The sequence below is a fragment of the Phacochoerus africanus genome, chromosome 4 (genome assembly GCF_016906955.1).
Source record: "Phacochoerus africanus isolate WHEZ1 chromosome 4, ROS_Pafr_v1, whole genome shotgun sequence".
Classification (NCBI taxonomy): Eukaryota; Metazoa; Chordata; class Mammalia; order Artiodactyla; family Suidae; genus Phacochoerus; species Phacochoerus africanus.
This window is the reverse complement of record NC_062547.1, coordinates 109,237,076-109,251,038: the sequence shown is the minus strand read 5'-3', so window position 1 is coordinate 109,251,038 and position 13,963 is coordinate 109,237,076. Positions and strand designations below refer to the sequence as shown.

Sequence of the window (13,963 nt, the reverse complement as noted above, 5' to 3'; positions counted from 1 at the left end):
ATATCAATTGTAACTTAAACTTTGCCTGATGACTGCCATAAAAATTTAATATATAGATTATTTAATTAAATAGAGTCAGGAACTCAGAAAGGAGGAGCCCTTATGTCTTGTAACAACAGCAGGGCCCAAATGGAAGACGAAAGACTCCTCTCCTTTCCTGGCAACATGTCAGCCACTGAAAAGCCCTTCCAGCTTCCTTTTCCCCTTCATTAAAGCTTCATTGAAGTTCTCCTTCCCCTGCCATGGCTGCAGACCCTGAATTGAAATTCTCCACTAATCCTGAATAAATGCATCTTTGCTGGAGAAATATCTGGCAGTCTGTTTGGGGCAACACTTCATACACTTATTTATCATAAATTATGGATCTACTATGTTCTCTATTTGGGAATGAAGAGTTGATGAGACATATCACCGGTATTCAAAGGGATTATACTCAAATAGGAGATAAAGCAAAGAATAAAACAGAATACATTCTATTCATGGTTCTTGATTGTTTTAAAATAAACTTGATAGGCATAACACAAAGTGAAAAAATAGTATCAGAGTTTTATAATTAACTAGTGAAGCAGATTCTCCCACCTTTTTTTTTGTTCCATTTGCAAGCCCTGATAGTATAATTAAGGTTGGGCAAAAACATGTTTTGCTTCATTTGGGCCAATATGATGGCTACTACAGTGAATTGCTTAGATCATTCATCAATCTCTTCTAGCAAAGTAGCAGGGTCATGGTCATGACTCATATTTTTATTAGGACCAAAAGTAGAACCAACACAAGTTAAGATCACAACTTGAATTAATATCAAAATTTCCTTTTAAATGTATAACAAAATGCCAATATTACCATGAAGCAAGAAAAGTCACAACTTTGAACCCATGTAAAATCTCTCTCTTTTAGTACTAGCACACCAAGAAACATGTAAAATATCTCTTTAAAATGTCTACCCAGGTAATAATTACAAATGATATAGACAAACTTTTAACGCAGAGTTCTCTGTTTATCTTCTTTAACCTTGAGAGTATTTCATCCCTTTCCCCTAAAAAACCTGTCTTAACTATGTGCATATCACACATAAGCTATTTGTACTAATGAGAATGAAGTATAATACAATACTCAGAACTTTTAAATTCAATTAGATATATTTCACTTTTCAAAGATGGGCAAATTAATCGATCTTACTGAAGCTCAATTTCTTCATCCATGAGGAGAGTATAATAATAAGTGACCTGATTGGCTGGGGAAAAGAAGTGAAATATGTAAAGCATTTATTAGCAAAGTACTCACATACCATAAGCCCCGACAAAATTGTGGCTAAAAAGTAAAATACCAAACCAACACACAATCTTAGAAGAGGGAAACTTTAGCCTAATAATTGAAAATCCTTTGTGTTACATGAATTGTACACGTCTGTATTGGTTTCCTATTGTTGCTGAAGAAACTTACCAGAAGCGTAATGTTGTAAAACAATACAAATTTATTATCTTTAAGTTCTGAAGGTTAGAAGTCCAAAAAGGGTCTCACTGAGCTAAAACCAAGACACTGACAGGGCTGCATTCCTTTAAGAGGCTCTAGGGGAGAATCATTTCCTTTCCTTTTCTAGTTTTTAATAGGCTGCCTTCATTCCTTGACAAAACAGCTTTTCATGCCACAGCCACAGCAACCCTGGATCCAAGCCCAATCTGAGACCTACACCGCAGCTCGTGGCAATGACAGATCCTTAACCTACTGAGTGAGGCCAGGGATCGAAGCCCCACCTTTGAGGATACTATGTCGGGTTCTTAACCACCTGAGCCACAGCCAGAACTCCTTGACTAGATTTTTATAAGCTTTTGTTTCATGTATTAGTTCCCTGACTCTCTGCATAAAGCAAACCTAAAAAGTATTTGGAATATAAAATCTGAGTGTCAGACAACAAACCTGTAGGTAATAATAGCATGTATCTGTGAGGATGTGAGGGGTAAAGGTGAGAGGAGAGACATTCTCAAAGAGAGTGTGATTTATGATTCTTAACATTTTAGAAAACTTGACTCAAATTATGGTTTTAAATGATATGAATAGTTTGGGTGAACTAAAACATAGATACAGTTTTTAAAAAATCAATCCAATTCTGCGTAAGAAGAGAGTGGGGTAAATACATTCGGTTTGAAAGCCAAAAGCCAGCAGAAAAGCCAAGTGCCAAAAATGTTAGAATTTGGAGAATAGATTAAAGCCCTCTTTCTTGCTCACCTGAGTATGTCTGTGTATAGTTTAGCACAGATTATAATTAATTTTGGGAGGCCATGAACCTATTTTTCAGACACAAAATTCTACATGATGTCTGAAAACCCAAAGTTGCAATTCTGCATAATTTTCAAGTGATTCAAGGGGCCCAGTGAAATCCATAAAACTTTGGTTATAATATTTTGTCAAATGTTTAAAAGAATTCTTATAATATTAACACTTTGAAATAGACATATTTACCAATATTTCCCTTTATGCTTGATGTTTTTAATGTCTTAAGAAATATTTTCATACAAAATAGTATAAAAATATGCTTCTGCAGTCTAATTGCTTTAAAATTTTATGTTTTCCATTAGTTCTTGTGTTACGGCAGATACCCAGCAGCCCTGCACTGCAGCGTATCAGCTCTGGTGACAGCCCCGTGGCTGTAGTGTACCAGCTCTGGCAGCTCTGTGGCTGCAGTGGATCAGCTCTTTTACCCGGCGAGAAACCAAGCGAGCACTCAGAGAGTTGGAGAACTCAGGTTTATTACGCCGGCGGGCTCAGAGGAGATCGATCTCCAGAGTCTGAGCTTGGAAGAAGGGTTTCACAAGGCTTTTATGGGCTACGTCTTCCGGGTCCATGCTTGGCTAGTTGGACCGGAGTGACGTCAGGCAAGGTAGTAGATGGGAAACAAATTTACAGAAGCAGATGTGTGGGGGAGGGGTGGTTGGGACAGTTGGCTGGACTTTGCTTAGTCATCATGGCCGGGGTCTCTCCTTTCTACATTTTTATTGGGACATTTTCTCCTACACTATAACTTCCATAATTTATTTTTGTAGAGGGTTATACTGTTTCTTTTTCACATGAAAGGCAACTGCATTAACAACATTTATTGAATAATCTGCCGTTCCTCCCATACGGTACATCAAATACATCAAGTTAACATTGAAGAATGAATTTGCTTCTGAGCTCTTAGTCTGTTTTATCCACCAATCTTCATATTATTTTATTTTTTATTGAACTATTGGACCATTACTCTTTCACATGAATTTTAAAATCAGTTGGTAAAATTGCTACAAAAATTATTTTTGTATTATAATTGGAACTGCACTGAATGTACAAGAGTGATTTGAAGGAAAATTGTCACCTTCGTAAAATTCACAATCTAATCAATAAACATAATACATTTCTCCATTTTCCAAGTTTCTTTTTATGCCTTTTTATAACTTTCTTGCATTTTTTTCAAATGTTGATATTATACCCAGCAGCTTTGGGGAATTCTCTTAATGTTTCTGACATCTTATATATTTTTCCTGATTTTGCATTTAAATGGTTATATTATCCACACATAAGAAAAGACCTTTGTCATTTTTTTTCAGTTCCTTAAACTAAATTTCATTTATTTTAGATCACTTAGTGCACTGTCAGGTTCTCCAATAAAAGTACTGAATAGCGGGTGTAATGTGGTAATGACTATCTTATCCCTGAGCTTAATAAAGGGATAGCTTTATCTTTCACCCCTCACATTTCCATAGATTTCAGGTTTACAACACTATGTGGTTACTGTCACTACTTTATCAAACTGATGAATTTAGAAGGAACTGAGTTTGCTCTAATCAACTACCTCTGGAATACTCTTCCTCGAAACCACTTTTATTTTGCAATCCTGGGTTCTATGCTCATCTATGTGATACTCAAATTGAGACAAGGAGAGGATGGTCCCCATTTAGGCAGAAAGGTTAATACAGAAGGAAAAAATTAGAAAGCCAATGCGACTGCATATACAAATATGTTCTCTAAGAAACTCTGCCAGTAATAAAGCTACTATATTTTATTCCTTCTGCCTCTTGTGTCAACTTACCATTTTTTTTCAAAACTAGGAAGAAATAAAGGGGTTGCCTTCATGTCCCCAAAGTAACACTGTACTACTTACCACTAATTATATTAATTTTTCAAAAATCAAATGAAAGACACAAAATTATACAGTGCTTTACAGTTTTCAAAAGTTTCATACCCATGATTTTAAACAATCCCACAATAACTCCTTTTTCCCCCCAGCCTTATTTTGCCCCTCCCCATTTTCCTTCTCTCACTGGTAACCACTAGTTTGTCCCCTATAACCATGAATCTGTTTATTTTTTCTTTTATTAATTAATTTGTTGTACTTTAAATGTCTTTAATTCACACTTTCTATTCCTAATCTGCTAAATTGTTATCATGAACAAATGTTGTATTTTATCAAATAGTTTCCTACATTGATTAAATTATCCATTTGTTATATCGTACTCTGTATAGGAAATCACAAAGATATACTGGATCAATTCTTGCACTCCTGGTATTAACTGCATAAAACTGCATGTCAATAGCAGGAATAATTTAAGATGAAATTTACTGTTCTTTGAGCTTCTAAATAAAATTATTTATAAAAATGTTTGGGCTCGCATCTTTTTCAGGTGTTTGATTTCTACTACCAATTCATTGATTATATATTTATATTGACTACATATTCATATAATGTTATATAAATTCATCAATATCTAGAAAACCTTACATTTCATGTTAGTTTTTATCTTTGTCTTTTTTTTTTAAGCACTGCACCCAGGGGATATGGAGGTTCCCAGGCCAGGGACTGAATCAGAACTGCAGCTATAGGCTTGCACCACAGCACACAGCAATGCTAGATCCTCAACCCACTGAGCGAGGCCAGGGATAGAACCTGTGTCCTTATGGATACTAGTCATTTCCATGGAGCCATGATGGGAACTGCTCATGTTAATTTTTGATATACAAAGCTTCATTGTATTGCATCTTTACTTATATCTATTATTTATTGAAAACATTTTATTAAAAAAAAGGGTTTTTTGTCTTGCCACAATTACAGTTATTTTACTAATCTTTCAAAGAACACACTCTAGTTGCATTGGCTCATTTTTTCATTTGGTTGATTGTTTTATGTTTTACTGAATCTTGAAAACTCAATTATTTAATGAGAAGAAGACTCTACATTTATACTAGATATATACATGTTTAAGTAATAAATTTTCCTTCAAATCACTCATTAAATGTAATGCAATTTCAATTCCAATTCCAAAAAGACTTTTCTGTGGAATAAAATCTAAAGTTTACAACAGAATAATAACATGATATGAATACTAAGAAGACTTATGTTAGAAGCAATTAAGATTCAGTCAAATGATCTAGATAATAGTCTCTCCTTGAACTAAGATAAGCAACAAGTAGAGGGATTGAGATTAATATATCATATTCAAAATGAGTAAATAAAAAAGAAATAACCAATTATTTAGAATAGCATACATACAGAATTTGACCTAAAGTCAATCTTTCCCTATCCAGATCTCTATCAAAAAGATATATGTTCTACCAATATGACTGAAGCATGCATCAGACTTCATTACTGTGTTCACAGATTGACATTCCTCTTTGAAAGACAAGGATGTGGAATTAAAAGCACTACGTTTTAATAGAGATTGTCACAGGCCTTGGTTTTTTTGTTTTTTTTTTTTTTTTTTTTTTTTTTTTTGCTATTTCTTTGGGCTGCTCCAGCGGCACATGGAGGTTCCCAGGCTAGGGGTCCAATCGGAGCTGTAGCCACCGGCCTACGCCAGAGCCACAGCAACGCAGGATCCGAGCCGCGTCTGCAACCTACACCACAGCTCATGGCAACGCCGGATCCTTAACCCACTGAGCAAGGGCAGGGACCGAACCCGCAACCTCATGGTTCCTAGTCGGATTCGTTAACCACTGCGCCATGACGGGAACTCCAGGCCTTGGTATTTTAAGTTAAATTTTACTTCCTACTATATACATACTTTTTTCCTGCTGATTGGATTGACCACAATGAATATGGGACTACTTTATAATAAAAAGTAATAATACATTTCAGCTATGAGCTATAAACTCATGTTGTTTGTTTGTTTTTTACCTTTTCCCCCTAGATTTAAAATTATGTTGTTCTGATCCAAATTACATTTGTGTGAAAATCTTCAGTCCATTTGGTAGGCAGAATAGTGCCTTCCCTATTGATATTCACATCTTAATCCTCCAAAATTGTGACTATGTTACCTTGCATTATGAAAGGGATTTTCAAAATACGATCAAGTCAAGGATCTTGAGTTGGGGAGATTATTCAGCATTATCCAGGTGCACACAATGTAGTCACAAGGGTTTTTAATAAGGGAAGGAGAGAAACAAAAAACTCAGAAAAGGAGATGTGACAATATATTGAAGATTAGAGAAAAAGGGATAGAAATAGAAGGGGGCACTAAGGGAGAGAAATTTAATGATACTACCCTGCTAGCTCTAAAGATGAAGAAACGGTCTAGGAAGCAAGGAATGCAGGCCACCGTTCGAAGCTAAAAAGTCAAGGAAACAGATTCTCCCCTGGAGCCTCCAGAGGAGTGCAACCCTGCTGACACCTTGATGTTAGGACTTCTTCCCTCATGAGTGTAAATAATAGATTTGTATTGATTTTAGCCACCAATTTTCTGGTCATTTGTTATAGCAGCAATAGAACACTAATACAGTCCATAATACCAGATGCATAAAGATTATCAAGTTTCTTCACATTCTACATAAAATTAATTTTGACTACAAATCTATCACTCAGCTAGGTTATCATGAAATTCAACATTTGTCTTACTCTCTCTGACCTCCTTCCCCATACAATGGTGCCCTTTTGGAATAATGACACCACCAAATGCTGGTGAGGATATGGAGAAACTCTCATACATTGTTAGTGAGAATGCAAAATGGCACAGCCACTTTGGAAGACAATTTGGCAATTTCTTACAAAACTAATCACACACTTACTATTTAATCCAGGAGTCATACTCCTTAGTATCTCTCCAAAAGAGTTGAAAACTTACATCCATACTAAAACATGAATGCAAATGTGGGATGGATTGGGAATTTGGGGTTAATAGATGTAAAGTATTGCCTTTGGAATGGATAAGCAATGAGATTCTGCTGTACAGCACCAGAAACAATGTCTAGTCACTTATGGAGCATGATAATGTGGAAAAAAGAATTTATACATGTATGTGTAACTGGGTCACCTTGCTGTACAGTAGAAAATTGACAGAACACTGAAAATCAGCTATAATGGAAAAAATAAAAATCATTTTAAATGAAAAAAAGAAACCAAATGTTTATAGCAGCTTTACTCATAACTGTCAAATATGCAAGCAACCATGAGTCCTTCATTAGGTGAATGGATAAACAAAATGTGTACATCCAGACAATGGATAACTACTTAGTGCTAAAAAGAAATGAGCTATCAAGCCACATAAAGACTTGAGGAGGGTCAAATACATATTACCAAGTGAAAGAATCCAGTTTTTAGGGTTACAAAACTGTATGATTCCAAATATATAATACAGAAAAAGAAACAGTAAAAAGATCAGTGGTTGCCAGGAGTTTGGATGGGGAAGGATGAATAGATGAGGCACATAGGATTTTTCGGGCAGTGAACATTCTCTGTATATAAACATACAGATATTTTCAATAGGGCAATTTCTTTGATACATAACATTCTATTAGAGAATTTCCTATCGCTTCTCAGCCTTTTGGCTAAGATCAAGTGTGGAGAATTTCCTGTTCAAAATGGTAGATTTTACACATGTATTTATGCTTACTTCCTTACAAAAATGATGTTAAAATAATAAAGAGTTTTAAACCACAAGGAATATAAAATGAGGAAACAACAGTGGGCTTTATATGTCAACAAATGTTAGGATATGGAAAGGAAGTGAATGAGTTGTAACAGAGTTAAAAGTCTGGAGAAAACTAAAATGTCAGCATATGTAGTGGGGCACACTGTTAGATAAATCCAGCTTATGCAGAAGAATTCTGGATGACCTTAGGAAAGCCTCTCCAAGTGGAGAATTTGATGAGTGGTGGGCTAAAAGCAGAAGTATATATCAGAACAACCCTCCCCCCAGACAATCTGTGTCCTCAGGCCTGGACCCCCTACTTTAGACAACCAGGCAACTACTCCTCTGGGAAGAGATGGAGAGCTTCAGTCTTTAAAGAAATTAATCAGAGAAGATTAAAAACATGGGGGAGGCAGGGTTGAGAAGAATAATGTCAATTTCTATTTACTGAATAATGAGGGTTTTCAGCCCTTTCCCCCACTTACACTCTCATTATGCCAGCAGCCAGATCCTCTAGCAGTAGAGTGAATAGATTTCTGGAGAAAATTATCAGAGAAAAGGCTGACAAGACATTCGGAGGGCCCAGAATGAATCTTCTGGATCTCTGTTAGACCCACTTTATATAAATAACACCTACTCCTCACGCATGCACACACACACAAGCACACCCACACACACACACACACACACACACACACACACACCCTAACATTTCCCATCAATTTTTTAGTGTTAATGCCTAAATTTGAAAGGTTGCCAAGAACCAAAAGAGATTTGAAAAGAGCCTTCAACATGCAAAAGAGACAGCATATTAAAGGAACTTGGCAAAAACAGAGAAAATATAATTAGATAAAAAACATTATCTGAAAGATAAAAGAAGCTATTTCATCCTCAAAACAAAAAAAAAGTGCATTTTTTTTAATGGAGTATACAAAAAAGAAAAAGCACATGGAAATGTTAAAACAGAATAGCTAAAATATAAGTTTTATCAGAAAGTTTAGAAGACCTGATTGAGTCTATCTTCAGAAAGATTTTTTTTCTTTTTTGGGCCACACCCTCAGCACATAGAAGTTCCCAGGCTAGGGGTCCAACCAGAGCTGTTGCTGCCCGGCCTACGCCAGAGCCACAGCAACGCAGATCCGAGCCACGTCTGCGACCTACACCACAGCTCACAGCAATGCCAGATTCTTGACCCACTGAGCAAGGCAAATATGTGCAAAGAATCAAGATACATCATAGCACTGGGATTCTCAGCATCAACCGGAAGAAGTGCTACAGAAGTCCGAGGAAAATATCCCAAACTATCATTTTATAACCAATCAAACTATCAAGCAAGTCTAAGAATAGAATGAAAATACTGTTAAATGTGCAAGCTTTACATTCTTTGCATGATTCCCTAAAATATCCACTAAAATGATGTAGATAACCAAGAATAAGGAAAGCCTAAAATTGAGTAAACAGGAAACAAACAGAGATAAAGGGAATATTCACAATATTGGTAAAGAGAAGACTGAGGACAAATTGTGCATCAGGCCTGAAGAACGATGTGAAACAAGTAATGAGATGTACAAAGGAGTTTAGGGTTACTGCAACATACAACCTGGTTGGAGTAGTTGGAGTGGTCATAGTCTGCATAAACATACACCCAGGTGTGCGCAGCATAAGTCACTTTGTACATACAGTGAGACTGGGAGGGCTCCAAGTAAGATGTCTTTTGGGAAGGAAGGAAGGAAGGAGCAAGCAAGCAATAAGATTATGTGATATGTTTTACCATGTAGAAAGAGGTACCAAGAGTACCTTCCACAGTTTCATGGAAGTGCTTGTAAGAAATTATTGATAATTAGAAAATTTTAAAAGTGAGGCAATTTTCAACTTCAGGAAAACCAAAAAAATCTACATTAATGGAAAGGTAAGCAGATGTATGAGTATGATCCTTGACAAATTAGTATACAGTATTCATATAATCATTTATATAAAGACTGAACATTAGCTTAATCAAATATTACAATTTAAGTTTACTGGGACAATATTAAAAGAAAAAGAGCATACGCATATGAACTCATTTAATTTAGAAACATGAGGTGAATATCAGGAATAAAACACCTCAAAGAATTGAATGTAGTTCCTCCAGAAACAAGATCTGGGATATGGTACAGGAGAAAACTCATTCTAAACTTAATTTTATAAATGCATTTAAATTTTTTTAGCAAGTAGATATCACTATTACTTTGATTTTAAAAAATACATTTGCAAAATATGAGTGTCAGACATCAAATGCCAACTGTACCCATTTTGATTGCAGATTGTGCAAGTATTATTTTAATCTGTTGATACTGCTTTCATTATGTGATCTATGACATGGTAGAAATTTGATCTAGTAGAGATTCATAATGAGGAAGCTATTTTTCTCAAATCCTAAATGCATCTTTTATTTTATCTTTGTCAGTTTCTTTTAGAAAAAAAGTCAAAAATAAATAGGGCTGATTACAGTTTATTAAGAACAGATGGATAATGTTCTCTTTAGGAGACAGATCAAATATACATGATTGTTTCTCTCTTTTTCTGTCCATCATCTGCAGTGGAGTCTAGAATTGGCAAATATGTATATTCATAATATATAGATTGAAAAATCAAAAATTCCTAGACTACAGGTTCAAAATCAAAATGAAGGAATTTTATTTTCCTTCCAGGAACAATAGACAAAATCTTCATAGTTCTTAATGAGATCCCAAGATAATCATAATGGTTTCAAAAGTGAAAAGTTGAATATCTGAATTTACAATAAATGTTTCTCCTAGACCCTTCCAGTTGTTTCTAACAAAGAATGTTGCATCAGAATACTGGACAAGAGAGGAATAATGCATTTTTGCATTCGTGGGAACATCAAGATTTATTATCAGGATTTCAGCACTGATTAATGACATCATAGTGAATACCAAAAGGGAGGAAGGAGAGATTTGTCACTTATTAAAAAGTGTAGTCACATTTGTTTTAGTTTTTGCTGAGGGTCCAAGGAATCAAAGTCATTACTTTATGAATGAAATATTGTATGCCAGATATTAATAATAGGGCATCTGGAGCTCCCCAGTTCCCCTGGATTATCATCTATGCATACAATTTTGGAAGAGAAATGAGTGAATTGTTTAGGGCTTTGGAATACTTGAGAGTGACAGGATTGCCTAGGGCAAGACACTGGCCTCTTCGGGCCACAAGGTAATTGTGTAGCAGTAAAATTCCCTTGTCTCTAACCTGAATTCCTCTCGATCCCAGAATTATTTTGCTCCCTGATGTCAATGAGCCAATGGGTAATTTTGGTATGAATATGGATTAATTTTTGCCTTCCATGTGACTCATTTTTGGATGTATTAAATTATATATCTAAATTTCATCAATTAATTTTATTTACCAGAATGTTTCACTAATTCAAGGACATTGAATTAGTCATATCTAACTACAAATTATAGACACAGCTAATGGCTAAGCTTAAGGAAGATGGTTGGCTTCTTCATCCAATAGCTGGTGCTAATAACATGAGTCATTTTAAGTGTCTGATATATGTAGCTTTGTTAGATAAGGACTTGGAATGAAATGTAATTTTGTTGGGTTAACAGATATAACTGTGCTTCTGGACCACATACCTTCAAATGGGGTTTTTATTAAGTTTTTAGGGCATTCTTATTTCACTTTATAGATGGTTAACCTATTACATTTTGTTTTTCTCTCTCTCTCTCTGTCTCATTTTGATTTTATCATTCTGCTAATCTCAGATGACAAAGTACTATGTGCAAACATATGAACACGCCCTGCCATCTGCACAGCCAACTTCCAGTTCTGCAGAGCCCATCCAATTGGCTGCGTATTTGTTATGAGGTAGTAGGATGCTAAGTGGTACTTCACCCTCTTGCTCTTGTTTATTACTAATTAGATGATGAAACAGGCCTCTATAAGAGAGTCATGCTTACCAAGTAGAATAGTGACAGCCCATATGGTGGAATGTGAAGGGCACCATAATTTGTGAGGGAACTAATACCTGCTGAAAGATAACTCACAGAATACCAGAACAAGAAGAAACCTTAAATTTAATCTGGTCAAACCTACCATCTGATAGTTTAATTCCTTCTGGAATTCCCTATCAGTAGTTGTTTACCATCTTCTTAAAAATCTCCCATAAATTTGTGGGGTCAAAATTGAAATACAGCAGGTTTAAGATTAATGAGAAGTATAGAAGTTGAGAAGATAAATTTTATAGTAAAAGGAAAAAAAGAGAGAAAGTAATTAAAGGTGGAAAGACCAAGAAGTTCACTAGCTTCTGAGGGAGGCCTTATTCTCTGAAGATTTTAGTTGCTAGTTCAATTTGATACAAATTCGATCTCTTTGCTGCTTCATTCTATACACATTACCAAATACCTAGCATTTGCTAGGATTTGGGGATACAGAAACAATCAATACAATGTTTCTTTCCCCTTTAATGGGCTTAGACTCCGGTTGAGACAAATGCTGCATAAAAAAAATCATCTTGCAATGTGAGTGATAAGTGCTAAAACTAAGTACTTACTCTTTTTTTTTTTTTTTTTCAATTTTTGGCTGCCTCATAAATTGAGGCATGGAGCTCCCAGGCAGGGATCAGATCCACGCCTCAGTCTCGACCTAAGCTGAAGCTGTGACAACTCCAGATCCTTAACCCACTGTGCTGGGCCAGGGATCAAACCCTCAGGAGATCCACCAAGTACTTAACTCTTATAGGAGTAAGACTAAAGGAATTCCCAGCTTGGATGATTTTACGGAGTAGGTGAAAATATGATCTGGAATATTGGAGACATACTTGGCTAATGGACAAAACAGATGGATTAGGTGGGTGGAAGGCTGACTGAATCCTATTGTGATCAGAAGCAAAAAGTCTACAACATGATGAGTAAGTAGTCCAAAGTGAGATGTGGCTATAACTTCAGTATCTGGGGAAAAGATGGGGGATGATGCTGGGAAGGTAGTAGAAGCTCCAGTCAGAAGGATCTATATATATCCATCTACTGTGGAGATTTGAGGATTCCAAGGTTAAAGCAGCAGCATAAGAGATACTTGGAACAAAGCATTTACAGTAGAGAGAGTCTTACATTAATTACCTAGAACAGGATTGGTCAGGTAACTGAAAAAGGAAATTAAGGAAAACATACATACTATCTTAAATGTTTCACTTTTTGTGACAAACAAAACACAGTAATTATCTAATTTTTTGATGTAGAACAAGGTCTTAAAATAAGAATCTGATTTTAATTCCCCATTTTCCTACTTTTCACTAGCTATACAACTAAATTATAATATTCCTACTGTTTTTTAAGTAAGAATTTTTAAATGCCAGCAAAAAAAACTCTACATTTTACTCCAGTTGTTTATATTTGGCTTGCTCACACCTAATTTGACAGCAAACATGGTATGTTTAGCAAATCACCTTTATCAAGACTTTCCGGAGAATTCTAATTAGTTACATGGAAACAACTCTCTTTTCACACTCACACTACATTAACTCATATATTATCAAGCAAATTAAATAATAATAATAATAACTGACATAACTGGTTTGGGAATACACTGTGGTAAGAATGTAGCCAATTGATAGTAGAGCTGTGCAAACATACCAGACAAGTAGAGAAGGTTAGCAGCCTATTAGCCCTGTGTGTTCAGCTGGTCCTAGGCAGAGGATGGCATTTCTGTGAATAGAATAGAGAAGGTTAGCTATTTGTAGGAGTTGGTTAGGTGCACAATGAACAATTCATTGTTCTTGAAAACCATTTTCTTATCTCCCCTCCATATACTATACATTTAGGCATTTCAAAGACTGGACCAGCCTTTTCAACCACGCATTTACATAATGTTCCTATCAGGAGAAATAGTAATTTCAAAGATATTTTCCTTTAGGGATTTTTCAGACATACTATCAATGCCTCATTAGATCCCTAAACATATAAGAAATGACATTTGGGTTCAGATCAGAGGCCTTGTTGTCCAAAGCAGTTCTGTATCGAGGGAGAATGACTCTCAGTTAAAAATTTAAAAAAGCATTTACATAGGATGCAAGGAAGGCAATCAGATTTCTA

At 35.6% G+C, this 13,963-nt stretch overlaps 1 long non-coding RNA gene across 1 annotated transcript in view; it reads right to left on the bottom strand.

Moving 5' to 3' along the window:
• Positions 1–13,586, bottom strand: part of LOC125124348 (uncharacterized) — a 114,312-nt gene extending 100,726 nt beyond the window's left edge. The window contains exon 1 of the long non-coding RNA XR_007134280.1: positions 13,505–13,586. This is a non-coding gene — a long non-coding RNA (uncharacterized LOC125124348). The remainder of the gene's footprint in view (positions 1–13,504) is intronic.
• Positions 13,587–13,963: the final 377 nt, after the last annotated feature.